The 16,251-nt window shown below is 38.7% G+C and overlaps 1 pseudogene; it reads right to left on the reverse strand.

The window, feature by feature from the left end:
• Nucleotides 1–1,471: 1,471 nt before the first annotated feature.
• Nucleotides 1,472–15,718, reverse strand: LOC107084850 (annotated as a pseudogene).
• Between the last annotated feature and the right edge of the window lie 533 nt (nt 15,719–16,251).

Below are 16,251 nucleotides of genomic sequence, written 5' to 3' on the forward strand. Positions count from 1 at the left end.
CTTTGGTAAACAGTAACATGTTATGAATAAACCTTGAGAAAGAATCTGGTTTGTTATAGGAAGAAGCTATGTCTGGTCTACAAACACCATCCTGCAGAGAATTGTGTGACCTTGAAAGTGAAACAGACTGAGTAAAAACTTTTATAGAGAGTGAATAGGATAAATTAATATATAATAGAAGAGAAATCAAAATTTTCCGACAACAGCCACCTTCAAGCTGACATGTTGAATGACATGAAAAGGTGATAAAAGACAAAATGCAATTATTCTCTGAGTTGTTCTTTCTTTTACATAGTGAGTTTTGCAATATAAATGAGTCTTTTGGTGAATGGACAATATAAATAGGCTCTGCCTTGCCTTGTTGGAAAAGCATTGCTATGACCTGTTCACAGCTCAGGAACTAGGACCTGTATGATATCTGCTTGTTCAATAGGTTTGCCTAAATAAAAGATTTAGATAAAAATTTAGATAGATTAGAGAAAATTTGAATCAATTTGACTGTATGATAAGGTGAATTGTAAAGTGCCTTGAGATGGCGTGCTGTGAATTGGCGTTATATAAATAAACTGAATTGAATTGATGTAAACACAAAGCCACATCCTCGGGTCTTACTAGTGAGTTCAAAGTTTTAGTTGGCGGTTATAATGTGAGCCCCTCCAGGCTAACGGTGTTGTCTAATATGTAGTGCTTTTCCGTGGGTGAAATAAATGTTACTCCAATATTGAAGTCATACTGTTTGCCAATGTCGTGGGAAAAAAGTATTCAACTAGTCACCCTAGTTTAATAAACGGAGATTGATGGATTTCACACAGTCGGCACATTTATTCATATCTTTGCAAAGAGAGAACAGTTCATCATACAGACCTTTTGGCACAGCCTTCTGCCCTGTTCTGCTTGAGCAGCGTCCTTTCCCCCTTACTTACAACAATGGAAAAGTAGTTAGAGTCAAAACAAATTACAGACGCTTTGGTAAACAGTAACATGTTATGAATAAACCTTGAGAAAGAATCTGGTTTGTTATAGGAAGAAGCTATGTCTGGTCTACAAACACCATCCTGCAGAGAATTGTGTGACCTTGAAAGTGAAACAGACTGAGTGAAAACTTTTATAGAGAGTGAATAGGATAAATTAATATATAATAGAGGAGAAATCAAAATTTTCTGACAACGGCCACTTTCTAAGCTGACATGTTGGATGACATGAAAAGGTGAGACAAGACAAAATCCATCTTACTAGTGAGTTCAAAGTTTTAGTTGGCGGTTATAATGTGAGCCCCTCCAGGCTAACAGTGTTGTCTAATATGGATGAGTTAAGCCATAACTTGGTCAGGAAGATAGCACAGCAGTTACTAAACCTTTTTTGGATAGAGTTCAAGTTGTACATCATCCATTTCGTTGTCCAATGAGCAGACATTGAAGAGTGGGATTGAAGGGAGCAGCGGTTTCTAGGGTTTTCGTTTTCAGCTTCGCTGTTAGCCCGTCTCTGCTGCTGTGCTTCTGTTGTCATTTAAAACATCTTCGCTTGCTCCTTCTCTGAGGTGATCTGCTCTGCGGGTCTGCTGCATTGTGGGCCTCTGTGGCATTTGCCTGATGCACTCTGAAGCTCCTTAAACAGTCGAGAGTATTTGCATTTACGAGTTCAGAAAAAACCCATGATGTGCTTCAACGTATTTGTAGTTACATTGTAACAGATACAGTACGTAATTCTGACTCACGTGCTGTGGTGGCAATAAACCTATTTTTCCCTCCTACCTTGCTTCTTTAGCAAGTATCCTCTTTCTGCTTGCAGTATTTTTGGATGCAAGGCCTTTCAGAATCTATAACACAGAGGCATTATCATTTTTCAGTGAATGAGGTTTTCATAGGCCTAGGTGGTCTTCCTCAGCTGCTATGATTTTAAGTCTAATACGGATGTAAGCCTTCCAATAACATAGCTTCTGACACAACAAAAACAAAGAGCAAATTTTTCCACATCAATGCAAAAATATTTACTTTAAGACAATGTTTGCAAAGAGGTTAGTCTTATTTTACTGAGGAAACTCAAAAAGCAAAATAGTCATAATTGAAAAAGCAAGTACTCACTGTAATCAGTACTCGTAAATGAGGATTGTAATTTTTTTTTTTTTTATTCACACTCTTCACCGAAATCATCCTTCTAGAGTTGGGATGAATTTAAAATGAAGCTATTGATTAGTGTGATGGATTTGTATGGCGGTGTCACCGCTCCCCTCCCCCCCAATCCGGATTTTAGGTACACCTATTGGGTCATCGAAAAATCCCGGGACCGAACACCGGTGCCGCCGGGTCCTTGGTCCTGGGATTATTGGATGTGAGTGTTATTAGGGGAATGTGCGTCTTGTGTTTTTTTTTTTTTTTTTTTTATTGCTCATCTTTACGGAGACTGTGTGGTGTGAGTGGGGGCACTAGGGTGGGAAGACATGATTGAGTTGCAAGGCCACAATGTGTCCAAGCGTGAGGGGGGTTATTTATCCTATTAGGGAGTGTTTGGGGTAAGAATTACTATTTCCATAACAAGCCATTCTTTTTATTTTATTTTATTTTTCCCAGGTTGGGGTCTGAACTGCTCCCTCTCCCAAGCACAACTCAAGTCTCCTCCAAGTGCGGAGCCCATTCCCCCCGTCATGCTCTCCCTCTGCTGGTTGGCGCCTGAGCTCGCCGGTGCACTGGTGGAGCTCGGGGTTTCGGCATCGGATCCCTTGGTCCTATGGCCAGCTTCACCTCGGGGTGGCTGGCTGCGGGCGGAGCCTGTGGACTCATCCCAGCGGCTCATGGGGGCTCCGGCATTGCGGTGGCTGGGGGACATCCTCTGGGCTTTCTCTCCTTCTCCCTTGGTGGGGGCCGGATTTCCTGGGCTTGCCCCTCCTTGTCGCCTTTGCTTTTGGGGTCCCTTTAGGCGTCTGGGGCTTTGGGTCTCCTGGCGCTGGCCTCGGTGCTCTTCGGCCCTCCAAAACCACTATTGAGCATTTTTTCTCTGGATAAACTTTACATGCACAAGTGCACTTTCACAAACAATTACAGGAGCTCGGTTCCAGGTACTCAGAGATTCACTTCCATACAGAAAACCCACATTCTTATCTTCAGGTAACATGTCAGATTAAATAATACCACTTATACTTCAGCGATAGTATCAAGGTGTTACTTTATTGTATGTCTCGTTCCATGTCCGTTGTTTATGCTGTTCTTTTTACATCTCTTTGCAGGTGATGAAGCAGAAATTGTTTTATCATTATCTCCCTTTTATCTCCTCTTTCTTTTATCTTTTCTTCTTTTTTCTGTATTTCCTTTCCTGTTGGACTTACATTGCAGTGTTCATATAATCTGTAAAACTCCCTGCATGATTTATAATAAAGCTATTTATATGCATGAATCAAGTGGAACACTATGGCGATAGCTGTACTGCTCCACTTCTGAAAGTAAAATCTGTTGGGCTCTTTTTGGCATCAAGACAATTATTCTTATTGCCACGTTGCCAGACAGGACACTGTTAAAAAAAAGAAGAAAAGAAATGAAGCTCTTGAAGGAGGACCCTATCGAAAATATAAAGAGTAGGAAGCTGGCTGTTTACATGCATTAACGCTCACAAAAAAAAAAAGCCATATATTTAAAATGAGGTAAAGATGAAGATTCTGGGGTCTTAGATGATATAATATAACTTGCAGTATTTGACTTGCAAATGTGGCACTATCAAATAGTTACTGTCATTAAAATATTAGCCCCTCATTTTACTTTCTGGTCACAGACTACATTTGTATTCTGTTGTATTAGTTAGGAGTTTAAGGTCTGCCAGCAGAGGGCGCTCGGTGCTGCTTGTGCTAGTTGGATGAAGCAAAGAGGGTGCACAGAGCAGCTGTTTAAATCTGCTGTATTTTCTGTTCTGCAGGTAAGCTGGGTGGTAAATACATGATGTAGAGACAACAGTAGTCATACCATAAGTGTTTTCGGTAGAAAGAAGAAGACTTATGCCGAATGTGTTCTGCTGTAGTGTTTTTAAAAATGCCACACGTGTGAGCTAGCCACATAGCTGAGTCGCAGACCTCTTACTGGAATGTTCTAAACTAAAATACTAGCGTAATTACACGGAGACTGTTGATATCAGTAAAAAAACAGAGTTTTGGCTGCAACCTGCAGTGACTGGATGGTAGCATAACCTTTTGTAAAATCAAACTATGGAGCTAAATGGGCAGCTAACATTAGCATAAGGCTAGGAGAATCTAGTGCACGTTATTCAGGTTCTAGTGTGAGCTCAGTTTGTAGCTTGTTATTCAAGTTTGTGTCTCCCACATTGTTATTTTTAGGTTGAAGCAGTAATATGTCTTGTGTATATATTTTCTAATTGGCAGAGGATATGTAATCTATTTTGATTTCATTAAGCTGATATATTTTGTTTAAAATGTATTTAAATTAAAATGCATTTTACATTTTGTTTAAAAGGCTTGCTTTTGAAAGTACTATAGAGGAGCACTAAGCATTCATGATGGGTTTAGGTCATGTAATAAAATACATTTTGATTAATTTAGTTAAGGGAAGTGATGTATTTTGGATAATATTGCAGAAATGTATAGACCTTAAGCTAAGTGGTTATGCTAAAAATGTTAAATGGCATGTACTTATATAGCGCCTTTATTCAAGTTAGGAGACTTGACCAAAGCGCTTTACACTACATTCATTCACCCATTCACGCGCACACTTACACACTGATGGTCGCAAGCTACATTGTAGCCACAGCTGCCCTGGGACTCACTGACAGAAGCGGGGCTGCCGTACACTGGCGCCACCGGGCCCTCTGACCACCATCAGTAGACAATGCAGGTGAAGTGTCTTGCCCAAGGACACAACGACACTGAAAGTCGGAGTCGGGGCTTGAACCGTCAATCCTTCGATTTCAGGGCAAACTCCTACATCCAACGCAACTGTCACCCTGTAAAACTGTTTCACTACTGTGAGTTATATGATAAAAAGATTTATTGTACTGCTGCAACTGTGCAGAAGGAACTGGTCAGTGTTGGATGAAGCAGAGAGGATGCATGGAGCAGCTGTTTAAATCTGCTGTATTTTCTGTTCTGCAGTTTCTACAAAAATAAATGTGTTTCACTGGAGAAGAGTTGGCCCATCATTCTCAGAAGTGTAACACAAATGAACCCAAAATGGGTTAACCTTTCTGCTGGAGAGATTTTAAGTTAGAAAGGCATAGATAGGTATTTAATAATAATAATAATAATAATAATAATAATAATAATAATAATAATAATAATTCATTTAATTTATAATGCACTTTTCACTAAAAAGGCCTCAAAGTGCTACAAAAAAGCATTTAAAAAAACATTAAAAAAGAAATACATAGAGATAAAAGAAATAAAATAAAATAATAAAAGCTTTTTTAAAAGAGTAAAAAGAAATGTTTTAAGGCACTCAGTGGACTGAGGTGCCCTCAAGGTTTCAGGGAGGGAATTCCACAGATGTGGGGCAGCAGCACAAAATGCTCTATCTCCCATTGTCCTGAGTCTGGTTCTGGGAATGTGGAGCAGGTTTGAGTGAGTGGAGCGAAGGGAGCGGGACGTGTTCTGTGGCTTGATAAGTTCTTTGAGGGTGGGGGGGCGCATGTCCATGGATGCATTGATGTGTGAGGAGGGAGACCTTGTATTCTATCCTGGTGGGGATGGGAAGCCAGTGTAGTGAATGGAGAACGGGGGTAATGTGCTTTCCGCACTTTCATCAGGATCCTAGCTGCAGAGTTTTGAACTTACTGAAGCCTCTGCAGACTCTTTTTAGGGATCCCAATGAGAAGTGCATTGCAGTAGTCCAGTCTGGAGGAGACAAAGGCATAGACCAGCTTCTCGGCGTCTGGGAGGGAGAGAATGGGACGGAGTTTGGAGATGTTACGGAGGTGGCAGAAAGAAGTCTTCCATAATTGATTTATGTGGGCTTCAAAAGTGAGTTGTGAGTCCATTCTTACACCATGATTACTAATGGTTGATGAAAGCGGAATGTTAGTACCAGAAAAAGTGATGCTGGTTATGGTTAATGATTTAGTTTGATGAGGAGTTCCAACCAGGATGGCTTTGGTTTTGGAGCTATTAAGTTGAAGAAAGTTTTCCTCCATCCATACCTTTATCTCCTCCAGACAGGTGGTGAGTTTTGATGGGGATGACTGTGAGGGTGGGGGGTCAGCTGTGACATTTACATAGAGCTGTTTGTCATCAGCATAGCAGTGGAATGAGATATTGTGGCAGCTGATGATTTAGCCAAGGAGGGTAAGGTAAAGGATGAAGAGGATGGGGCCGAGGACTGACCCCTGAGGGACGCCACACGTAACTGTGTGCGGATTTGATTTGGAGCAACCGAGGGAGATGGATTCTGTCCGGTTGGTGAGATATGACCTGAACCAACTGAGAGCAGTGTCATTTAGTCCAGCAGTGAGGTTGAGCCGGTTTAGGAGAATGCCATGGTCGACAGTATCAAATGCAGCAGAAAGGTCGAGGAGGATGAGAAGGGATGAAGAGCCAGCATTGGATAACATGAGGAGGTCGTTTGTGACTCGGACTAGGGCTGTCTCTGTGCTGTGGGTGAAGCGGAAACCTGACTGGAATTTTTCAAAGAGGTTGTTATGTTTGAGGTGTTCCTGAAGGTGAGTGGCTATTTCACCTCTTCCTGATATGAGGCACTTTAGATTCTAGTTTTACTGCTTCCTTCTTTTCCCAACGCACTTATTTCAGTGTGTTTCTTGTTTAAAACATACTGTTAACAGAAACTGTTTCTTATCTGATTGCATACTGTAGCTACCTCCATGGAAATGAAGTCTCTGTAGCTGTTCCTTTAACTACCGACAGTGGCAAGACTGGCATAGCAAGTTTCAGAGGTGTCAAGAAACAAAGTACAAATAGTTTGTTACTGTACTTAAGTACAGTTTTTAGGTATCTATACTGTACTCCATTACTTATTTTTCTTCCTACTACTGACCACTACTCATTTCATTTTCACACAAGTATTTGTACTTTCTCTTCCTTACATTTTAAAAACGAATGTTTCGCGTTACTCTTGGCTTCGGTTTAATGTTTATAAATATTTATTCCAAGTCATTTGCGCCATCCAATGCAGATCATTGGCACAATCCACATCTAGTGTAAATGCATGAGTCATATAACGCAAACACTCATTGGTTAGCTATTCGTCAAATTTGTGCTGACGCCAAAGGAAATCATCAAAGCAAGCAGGTGTTCTTCAAACTGTAAACGTGAATTGTCTATGCCATGCTACAATGTTGGATTCAGAATAAGATGTTAAAATGTCTGAAAGGTCGGACACAGGCGAGAGCGTATCGGGAGATGGAGACCAACAAGACCTCCTTCGTCCTTGGCCCTATCTCAAATAATTTTTCAAAAAATTGAGCCTCCAATTCATATAGTGGCATCTGGCTGTTTTTTTTTTAAAGGTTACTCTATACTTGTATACTTTAAGCAGTCTTTGGAGCACATACTTTTTCACTTTTACTTGAGCAAAGAGGTCAAGTTGATACCTCAACTTTTACCAGTGTTTTTAAACTGCAGTATCTATACTTCTACTTAAGTAACAAATGTGTGTACTTTTGACACCACTGTTAAATTCAGAAAAATTAAGGGAAATATGCCTTGCCTCATTGTTCCTGGATTCATGTTGCCACCTCCTTCAATAAATCTACAATAACAACTTGCTGGCTCCGCCTCTTCAATTGATCCTTCAAAAAACTTTGAACAAGCTCTGACAGTTGCATTATTTTTTGGGCTGAAAGAAAGGAGGTTTTCTGTCAAGCTGTTTAGTTAAGCTTACCTACGTTGATCTACTTTTCATTTGCCAAGTGTTATTCCTCTGTGTGTTACTTTCTGTTTGATTTCTAGTTTGCAGAGAAATACAGATTATGGTAAGTACTGACTTTGATACGGAAATTTATTATTTTTACCAATCAGCTTTTATTTTCAGTTAAATTATATGTGTTACTTTTACCCTAAATAAAACTGAGATTTGACGAATCTTTATCTTTTTATTAAAAAATGAAACAGCTTAGCAAAACTATAACACTGATTAAAAGGTACTTCCTGCTGCAACTGTGAGAAGGATTTAATATTTAGAATATTGTTTGGCATTATTGCCATCACAGGGAAAGCTGGCTCTGATATTTCAACCCTGATCATTCAAGTTAGTGTAAGGCAGGTATTAGGCCAAGTAAAGAGACAGTAGTTTATTATCTTTATAAAAAAAAACAATTAAAATCTCCAGGTGGGGGGCAGTATATGCATTTTTGGTGCACTTATTCCTCCTTTATTAGCATTTTTATTGGCACCTTTATAGTTCTCAGATATCAACAACTATTATGAGGTTTTCATTTTTTTCTTTACCTTTTTCACCTTCACCTTTTATTAAGTCAGTCGATACTTTCAAATAGGGTCTTTTTTTTTATATTTGCCTACTACTCCCATGATACTGCGGGTGTAGTCCTCCATCCAATGTCTTGCATTACTTGCTATTGCTTACAGTCTTCAGCATTAATTTCCTGCTTCTTTCCAGTAATGTTTCTCTTACATTCAGTCCCCTTCAAGTTCTTATTGTCTTTGTTATTTTTTTATTTATTTATATTTTATTGTCTCTCTTCAGGAATGCTGCAGGTTTCACCAACTCGATTTAAGACCTATTGAGAAAAAATGCTAAATGTTAGTTGTCACTGAATTTATTATTTTGGAATTATGTTGTTTTTGTATACATTTCCTTTACACACATAACCTTTGTCTTCGAATATTAAATCAGATGTTACAATCAAGCAGTTGCTACTTCGGATACCACTTTACCAAATACTTAAATTTGATGTGATGTAATGTTTAGTCACTGGTAGAGAGTCAAGAGAACCTCTGCATGTTTTGACTGAAAGATAACACAGACACTAACAAATGGAAGTTCCAGATCTAGAGGGGAGCTTCTGCTAGAGCAGAAGGACTGACTGAAAGCTGTTGCCTGTATCAGACCACTTACTGCAGTATTTGAACTTTATATATGTGACTCCACCACCCTTCATTTAGTTCTCTATTTGTATAATTGCAGTAACTTTGTAATAGGTTTCATAGTTGCAGTTCAGAGTGGACTTAAACCAAGCCTTAAACCCCCTCTCACACCTTAACGATTTATCCATGTATGCCTAATGTTCCAGAATCTCCTAAAACACTAGCATACGGTGAACTTTCTATGTATTTTTTGCAAGTCAGGCATATGCTGGCTAAATCGTCATGGTGTGACAGGAGCTAAAAGATTTCCATCTGTGCAAAGTGCTGTTAAATTTCCCCACGATAATGGCAACTCTACATCTTCCATACCTGGACCTAGACCTATAACTAGACTACCAAGTGATGTGGTCTCAACAGTAACACAAAAGATGAGCTGGTGGTTTATTTTTTACAATGTAAAAAATTTTAATACAGTGCAATTAGGTTTGTGGGAGCACTTAATAGCACAATTAGAGCTAGCATTACATGGCTTAAAAAATTTGACCAAAGTAAGAATAGGTGTTACAATAAATAAATGAATTCAAGGGTGTGATGAATGAAGAGATCTGTGACTTTAAGACCTGTGAGAATGCCCGCATGCGCACATGGTTGTAGGTTGTTGGCGTGTTGGTGCTACCTGCATGAAGGAAGTAAAAATTAACCTCCTGATAATCATCTAAATGGTCCTTTTCTCTTGCACACAACCATAGTCTATTACCTGCGATATCACATAGTGTCAGAAGTGGGATCTAGAATAGTGTAACGATGCCGCAGTTTTCTCCACCGAGTGAGTTTAAGTTTGGCTGCCCCACGGAGTGGCCGGAGTGGAACCAGAGATTATCTCACTGCAGGCTCACCACGAAGCTAAATGAGAAAGTCGGGGAGATTCAAGTCATACAGCCTACCTGGCCTGCTTTTTCCAGCAGGCCAGGTAGGCAGGCGAAACAGTGAAGATGTACATCTGGTCGCTGTACGAGCTGGCGGAGCACTGTTAGTTTGGGGACAAAAGGGAATAGCATCTCAGAGACCGCCTGGCTGTAGGAATAAAAGACAAAGAGCTCTCCCAGTGGCTCCAGCTAATGGCAGACTTGATGTTAGCGCAGGTCATCGAGCAAGAACATCAGGGGGAGCATATAACTAAACCAGTCAGTCTGCAAGCCAACTTACCTGAGACCAGACCTGCGGATGTTGATTTTGTCAGACGTTGTGACAGCTGGTAAAAGAAACAGAGCTGGCAGCGGAACGGAGAAACCAGCCCGACAACCTAAAAGATGGGGGACCGTGGAAAATGTGGGAAATGCAGAAAACCACAGCACACTGAAGAGAGAAGGTACCCAGCTCTGAAAATTAGGTGCAATTAATGTCACAAGAGTTAACATTGAGAGCGTGAATGCCACTCCAAAGCTTTGAGTGAAATTACTGAAGAAGTTAAACAGATGTACTTTATTGAAAAAGTAGGAGAAAATAGCCAGGATAACTGAACTGCAAGCTTGAAAATATGCGACAGACCAATAGACTTTGAAAACGACACAGGTGCTGATGCTACAGTCATCAATGAAAACATATTTAAGAAGATTAAACCCAAAATACAACTGAACCCTTCCGACACACGCTTCTCCAGCCCAAGAGTTGACATCAGGTGCACAGGGATGTTCGGACCACCAAAGAGAGAGTGTATACATTCCAAGGTTATATGATAAAAGGGGAAGGAAACTGCCTACTGAGCCGTCCTGAAGCTGTGGCAATGGGTTTAGTGAGGCGAGTGGATGAGGCTAGTGGTTTTTTTGGCTCAAGTGGACTACTGAAAACAGACCCTGTAAGAATAGTCTTAAAACAGGAAGCTGAGCCATATGCAGTGCAAACAGTGGATACCTCTACCACTTGTAGCACTGGTAAAGATAGAACTGCAGCGCATGGAGAATGAAGGCATTATAGAGAAGATTACTCAGCCAACAGAGTGATGTGCTGCAATGGTGTCAGTGCTAAAACTAAATAAGTGAGAGTTTTGATACTGAAAAGTATGTAATGCCCACTGCAGAAGAAATAATGCCAAGGCTGGCCGGGTCAAGGGTGTTCACATCATTGGATGCAGCAAGTGGATTTTACTAGATCCCCCTGCACGAGGATGGAAGGAGGTTGACGACCTTTATAACCCCAATTGGGAGGTACGCCTTTCACTGCCTCCCATTTGGGATAATAAAAAGAAAGACATGTAACAATAGGAATATGTAAATCTGAAATAAATTTCTAGACATCCAGAATATTTTTTCTAGATTTGAAGAATGTCATTTTGTTTGAAATGGTCATTTAGGCAAGGAAAAAATTATTTTTTTATATATTAGGAATACATATTCAGTAAAACTAATACATATCAAAAACAGCTTGCATGCTAGTGGATCAATTAATCTATGTAAAATGAAGTCTAAAAAACATTGTTCTAATATATAGAACCTGTTCATCATCTCATGGGTTCTTCCTCATGTTGATTCTGTCTTCTTTACACAGTAAATCAGGGTTTCTGCGGGTCATTAAAAATCATTAACTCATTAAAATATTATTTTTTAAATTGAGGCCTTAATTGGCATTAAAATTCATTAAATGTGTTTATTGTGGCATTTAAAATGCTTTATTTAAATAATTTCATCAGACATATGATATCACGGTTGATCACAAAGTTGTATGTTCAGAAAAGAAGAGAATGAGAAGCTAGAGAATGGGGTGAAAAAAGCAAATTTCAACAAAAGTGGCTGGAAAACGAGGAATTCGGGAAATGGCTGCAGCCTGTCAACGGGTACCTGTTGGTGGCATTAAAATTATTTCTAAGAGCATTAAAAAGCATTGAGTTAGAGTTATTCATTCCTAGCCTCGTGAGACCATCCTGATCTCGCGAGCTTTCAAGGTTTCATTCGCAGATCAGTCTGGAGACTCTCCATTGAAGAAAATTTGGAGCCGTTCACCAAACGAACGTCCAATCAGCGTTGGCTTTGAAGCGGGTTGAGGTGTGACGCAACGAGAAGCGCGACAGTTCAGTCTAAAGAACAGCGTGGCTATCGAGCAAGTTTTATCGGAATTACAGAGTATTTCTTCACTGAAAGAAGAGCAAAGCACTGCTCTGGAGGCTTTTCTCAGAGGAAAAGATGTTTTTGCTCTTCTCCTGACTGGTTTCGGCAAGAGTAGCCTGGCTTGTGGTTGTGTTTTCGTCGTCGCTCTGTTAGTACGTCATATGCTTCGTTGATCTGATTGGTTTATTTGGCCCGTCTATCACCAACATAGGCCAATCAGCTAACCAGTATTTTCGCCCCTTCCCAAAATTACTGCAAGTTAAGGTTTCCAAATGGATATGCGGAGCAAATCCATCTAGCGGAGTCAGGTTAATTCATTCCTGTATAAACCCCGTAAATACTCTGGCTGTTTCCAGCTGCTTCGGATGTTATCGTCTCATTAAGTGGTCGTTATTAGCAGTTATCAGTCCTGTGGCTGGAGATTGTGCCAGTAGACTTATAGGTTATCACTGAATGAATCCTAATCCTAACCCTAAAGTAATTCCTTTTCCCCCTCACGGAATTCATCTATTTATGTGTAATATGAAAATAATTTCAGTAGTTCTTCATGTACTGTAATAATGAATAAAAAAAAATTCATTAATCCACATGTCGCTTATATTAAACAAACTAAAAACAAATATATCTCATATCCTGTCGAGTTGTAGAATCCTCACCCTATAAATATTTAATTCTCTCGTGAAAAGTGTAGATCATTCTTTAATAAGATCGTCATCAAACGTACTTGCAATGTTTGTTTAAAAAAGCTAATGTTAAAGACCTAATGACTGAAATTTTTCTTTTTTTATGCACAAAACTACGACAAAAATCTGACTAAAGACAACAAAACAGCGTGATTTGCTTTAAAGAGACCAGAGACGGAGGACAATCTTAGTTTACTTAAGAAAACCTGCTACTGACCAGGTGTGCTCTGAGGAGAACGGAAAACTCAGAGTTTCCCTGATTTCAGGTTTAGAAAACTTAGAGTTATCAGGAAAGCTTAATGTTGTTATTTCTACTTAATTTTTTTTTTTCTAACTCATTCTTACTTCTTGTGTTGATAAAGATAAATGGCAAAAGTGTTAAGATTTTAAACACAAACTACGGATATCAAAATTTATGTTGATTGTCAAAACTGAAACAATGTAGGTTTTCCGTTTTGGAATTACTGGGTTCAATAATGTTTAGGGATAAACGAAGAAAAACAAAGAAACACGTGAAACTGACATATGTCTGAATCACAAGAGATAGAATATAACAGCAACAAAAAAAGAGCATGAAAGTGACATAGAAATTAAGCTGAACAACTTTTAATATATTAAAGTTTAAAGGAAGCTGCCACATCTATATTTTATAAAAATACTTATTTTTTTCTAAACCAGGGGTAAGATATCAATTTAAGTACCAAATCTTTGGTGACAAACAACATTTTCTTGGAAAAAAAGATATATAAACAAAAAAGGTCAGAATTTTTTAAATCATATAGATATAAAACATGCTCTTCATGTTTTATGAACTTGAATAAGCATAGTATTACAGTATGATGTATAAATATTGTTTCCCTGGTTTAATTGTTAATGTTTATTATTTAATGTGTAAAACTAAAAGATATCCAGCAGATGGTCCTGGTTGAATCTTATTGTAAATTTTTCTTTGGAAGTTCTGTTTATTTTGTGGCTGCAAACAGTACCTCTCTTTTTATATTTTTTCAAGAACAGTAAGAATCTATACATTTGATTCAAATATTTCAGAAATTCTGAAATGGATTATGGAAGTGTTCGTGTAAAACACGTCTAGTATGAACCAAAAAGACAGATAACATATCTTCCAAAAAAGTGTGAATACATTCAATACCACAGCAACCAAAAAAATATTTTTCCACATTTTTATTTGTACAGCTCTTCACTATAACTTTCACTTTGTATATAAATTAGAATAAAATAACCCTAGGTATGTTATATAACAGAAATGTTAATAATTCGAGTAGTTTTTTTCTTTCCGATAAGGAGTAAACAGTTATGGGAGTAAAAAATGTATCTATATCATCATGTGTTGATGTATTAATGTTTTTGACACTCTAAATCTGCCAGTTGGTTGTTTGCAGTGGCAGGTGCAGTTCCCCCAGAAACTAACACCAGTAAATATTTCTTTTTTTTTTTTTTTTTTTTTTTCAAGCAAAAGTAGTCATTCAAATTTGCAAATGTGTTAAAATGTACTTAGTAAAATGGCTACTCAGGTACTGCGTTATTGCTGGCTTGAAATGATGCAGTCAGACGGACACTTAAAAGCAAAATCAGCCGTTTCAAAGTATAAAGTAAAATGTGAAACATACAAATAAACAACATGATTGCAAAATGACAAATTGGGGCTGAAAAAAAAACAGTTTTCCAACATAAACTTATTAAACCGATCGTTAAACTAAGTAATGCATAAATGCAAGGAGAGGATAAAAATCTAAAATAGCTTAAATTTCTCATGTAGAGTAGCCAGAAATCTTCCCCATGCAAGTGTATCAATTCTTCACTGATTTCCATTTATTCACTGGATTGCTGACAGGCCGTTCATAGTACACGGAGCTGGGAAGTCACCAGCAGCCATATTGGTACTCCCTAGTTAGACTGTTCGAAACGTAAACAATACATGCTCTACAGTATTGAACAACGATGATTTCCTCTTTTTCACATGCTCTAAGGATAGTGACTGATGGACCTACAGCCTCTCAACCCGAACGCTTTCAATAGGGTTTATATTTTCCAAGAATGAGCTCAAACATATATTTATTGAATGCTTTACTATTGTTGAGAACACAAGAGAATCACAATACATTTGTGGTATTTATAGTTATAGAGAGATGCCTGCCTTTAGTGCATTATTTTATAAAGGGCTCAAAACCATTAATGTATAAAAAAATAACGAATAACAGCCGATACTGATGCCAACATCAATATATCATGCATCTCTAGAATTGACACAACTTCACTTCCATCCATCCATACATTATACTTTAATTTTAAGTCTGTGTCCTGTGAGTCTGACTGCCTCCAGGTTGCTGGCACAGCTATTTCTGAGTCTTGTTGAACTACAAAAGACAAAAAGATCTGTTAAATTTTATTATAGCATTGCATATTTTTTCTTGTAAACTTGGAGATATATTTTATTACATGTTGCATATCCCAGTAAATCTGTTTCACCTTTATATCTGCAGCTGTCCCTAATTGTGTCTCTGCTCCGTTAAAAAATATTTATGAAGCTGTCTACCAATATAATCATACCAGAGAAAATTATTTTCCAGATATGTAGAAGCTCTGCAGTCTGATTCTCTGTTCAATAAGAAAACAACAGATATGTGTTCATTTGAATCTGTAACTCTGAGTATGGTCCTGAGAAGCCCAGCTTTTTTAAACTAGGGTGACCAAACGTCCGTATTTCCCGGAACATGTACCGATTTCACGTCCTGTCCCGGGTTTTTTTTAGAAAGTAAGGAAAATGTCCTGATTTTTTAAATTACCTTCATTGGACCATTAAATCTACAGGCACTAGGCCACTGCGCACGGCTGCGCACGGCTGCGCATGGCTGTGCACGGCTGCGCACGGCTGCGCACGGCTGCGCACGGCTGCGCACGGCTGCGCACGGCTGTGCACGGCTGCGCATGGTGACGTAATCCCTGAGCCGCGTCAGTGCGGGCAGCTCTGTTCAGAAGATAGATAACGTGGCTGTCAGTACGCCAACAACATGCCAAAGCGCAAATGTATGTTTGCCGACGATTTACAAAAGAGTTTCCCTGCTTTCAGACCGGGTCGAGACAAATGGGAGGCCTTGTGGACAGTGTGCAAAGCAGGCACATATGTCTCGGTGTTCAATGGAGGTGCAAGGGATCTGAAAAGCCACCTGGACTCCGAAAGTAAAGATAGTCTATTGATATGTTTGTTCGTTTTTGGTACATTTTTTATTATTTTTGCTACACAAGAGGTATTTTTTTGTTAATTAGCTCATTTGTTAATTTATTTTTACCATTAGCCTACAGAACAGACATTATTTCGTTCATTGCTGAGGCTGAGTATCATCTGTTATTGGGAGTTGAGAGTTATTGTTAACTTTTATTGTTAAAGCTACAGTGTGTAATAATAACAGGGATATACAGTCAGAATTGTAATATATTATACATAACTATGTTATTTATCATC

The sequence above is a fragment of the Cyprinodon variegatus genome, unplaced genomic scaffold, assembly GCF_000732505.1.
Source record: "Cyprinodon variegatus isolate N-32 unplaced genomic scaffold, C_variegatus-1.0 Scaffold110, whole genome shotgun sequence".
NCBI classification, from domain to species: domain Eukaryota; kingdom Metazoa; phylum Chordata; class Actinopteri; order Cyprinodontiformes; family Cyprinodontidae; genus Cyprinodon; species Cyprinodon variegatus.